This window comes from Cnephaeus nilssonii (assembly GCF_951640355.1).
Source record: "Cnephaeus nilssonii genome assembly, chromosome: 4".
NCBI classification, from domain to species: domain Eukaryota; kingdom Metazoa; phylum Chordata; class Mammalia; order Chiroptera; family Vespertilionidae; genus Cnephaeus; species Cnephaeus nilssonii.
In genome coordinates this window covers 42429621-42432185 of record NC_137075.1, presented here as the reverse complement: position 1 = coordinate 42432185, position 2565 = coordinate 42429621, and the positions used below count along the sequence as shown (strand labels likewise).

The 2565-nt window shown below is 38.4% G+C and overlaps 1 pseudogene across 1 annotated transcript; it reads right to left on the bottom strand.

The window, feature by feature from the left end:
* Nucleotides 1-287: 287 nt before the first annotated feature.
* On the bottom strand, nucleotides 288-755 carry LOC307097881 (large ribosomal subunit protein uL23-like; annotated as a pseudogene). Its single transcript has one exon. The product of its transcript is annotated as a large ribosomal subunit protein uL23-like (transcript).
* Nucleotides 756-2565: the final 1810 nt, after the last annotated feature.

Here is a 2565-nt window from a genome sequence, read left to right as displayed (position 1 = left end):
GCCTTTGCAGGGTTCACAAATATATTTAAATGAAGGGTACTAATCATTGTGGCAATGGCAAGACTAGCTGACAGGGATCATGTTGCAGCTCTGCCTCAGCCAGTGAGGACACAAGTAGCATTATGTAAGCAAACCTGTGTGCCTTGGAGTCAGTTTGCCTGTTTGCTTGGTCCCACCACTTGCTGAGCAACCGTGGGCAAGTGACTTAACTATTCTCTGAACCTCAATTTCTTTCTTTTTTTATAGTGTAAAATTTTTATATTTAGAATTAGGCAGCTTGACTCAGTTTAGATGATCCCACTTTTGTTGGCAACATCCAAAGTATCATAGTCAGGAGCCAGTAGAACTTATGCCTTCTTCTCTCCATCAGGCCTGATCAAGATGTTGACCTTGGCTACGTCAATGTCATAGAACTTCTTCACAGCCTTTTTGATCTGGTGCTTGTTGGCCTTAATATCCACAATGAACACAAGTGTATTGTCTTCTGTCTTCATGGCTGACTTGGTAGTCAGGGGGAATTTAATGGTGGCATAGTGGTCAAGCTTGTTTCTCCTGGGTGCGCTCTTCTAAGGATATTTAGGCTGCCTGCAAAGGAGCATCAGTGTCTTTGGCAATCAGAAGGTGGGTGACATGCGGATCTTCTTTTTTGTGTGACTGTAGACACCTTTCAGCACTGCTTTCTTTGCCTTCAAAGCCTTTGCTTTGGCTTTGTCTTTGGGAGGGGCAGGGGGTTCCTTCTTTGCTTTCAGCGCCATCTTTGTGAAAGAGTTTTGGAGACTCGTTCCCACCTCAATTTCTTCATTATAAAATGGTGTCATACTAGTTAGTATCTATTATGATGGGGCTTGATAGAGATAACATGTAAATCACATGCAAGCACTTATGATAACGTAAGTGGAATATTAGTTGGATCTGTTACTCTGTTGTACTCGATCTGGAATTTAATGTGGAGATAATGCTTCCCACAAATGTTTTAAAACTTAAAGAGCCAAGTTCTTCCTGGAAAACAGAGTAAAAGTATAATATTTCAGAATAATTAATATACTTTTATTAGAAACCTAGTACCCAAACCCTTCTATTTCTGCCCAACACACATTCCATGTGTCTCCAAGCTTTCCTGCTCTACCTCAAGGAACATCTATACTTAGGAGCCCTCAGATTAAGCTGTCTTCACCCCCCTGTCTGGGTTGCTACTCCAATTCCAAACTCAATACCCAAATCTGATATAAATCCTTTGGTAAAAGAAAATCTTTGAAATACTTTCTTTGTCAGTTGTAAGCTAGGGCCATGACTTGTTTAAGATCTCCTAAATAAATGAAGGTCAAATCTAAGTTGCAAATGAATTAGACTGTGAGAATTATTCTGGATTATTTAGAATACATGGTCACATCTCATTCATTTCACCATTGGAGCTCAGCATACATCTACCTGTGAGCAGAGTACATCCTCACCACAGGACAGACACTCTTCTGCCTGCACCTGATCTGACTTTGATCTCTTGCTGGTTCTGAATGCTTGAGGAGCTTGACTTTAGCCCTCTTGAAACCTCTTGTCCTGGGAATCCCCTCCCCATAAGCCATGGAATACTCAAATGTTAAGATGCTAGAAAGATGAGGAGGAAGCAGAAAAGAGGATTGGAAAGGTTCAGGTTCAACCAATTGAAGTAGGACAACAATAACCCTTGGAGAATATGGTTTCCAGGAGGCCAAGTGAAGAAAGCATATCAAGAATGACAGAGGAGCCAATGCCATCATAGGTTGTTAGTACATAAAATTGATGAAAACTAAAAATTGATCATAGGATTTGGCAATATTGATCAGGTTAGTTTAGGCATAATTCCATTCTCTTTAATTCTTATAAAATCACTGTAATGATAACTATTTTTATTATTTTATTCTTTTTAATTTGTTTTATTTTTGAAGGGCACAGAAACTTCAGAATATTGTAGTCAAGAGCAATGGTGACAATCTGTTATCTGTGCCCATTAAATTATTCTAGGGCAGTATCAGAGGGCTCAGGCATCTCCTATAGAAATATCCTAAACCTCCTATGCTTGTGGGTTCTGGGTAAGTTTGTCTCTTCAGTGTGCTGGGTCAATTCACATCACCTGCCAAAGAGAGGGCCAAAGACTTTTCCCTTATTATTTCTCCAGGTGTCCCGGGGTCAAAGATGAGAATGGAGGCAGGGTTTGTGTGAGGTGTCTTCTTAATTAATTAGCCAATTAATTAATTTTGGAGCCTTTTTATTTAATTTATTGAGGTGACATTGGTTAATAAAATTATATAAGTTTCAAGTGTACAATTCTATAATACATCATCTGAATATTATATTGTGTTGACCACCCCAAGTCAAGTCTACTTCCGTTATCAGTTATTCCCCCTATTTTTTATTCTTTTGCAAACAACCCAAGATTCAGGATACATAATCTGCCCATATTCATATAGATAGAAAGTGGCAGAATTGAGGATTGAATTCAGATATTTTTTACCCTAATTCTAATTATCTTTGATACCAGATATTTACATTTTTGTTTCTTTAAATCATAGATTTTCTTTTCTTACAAAT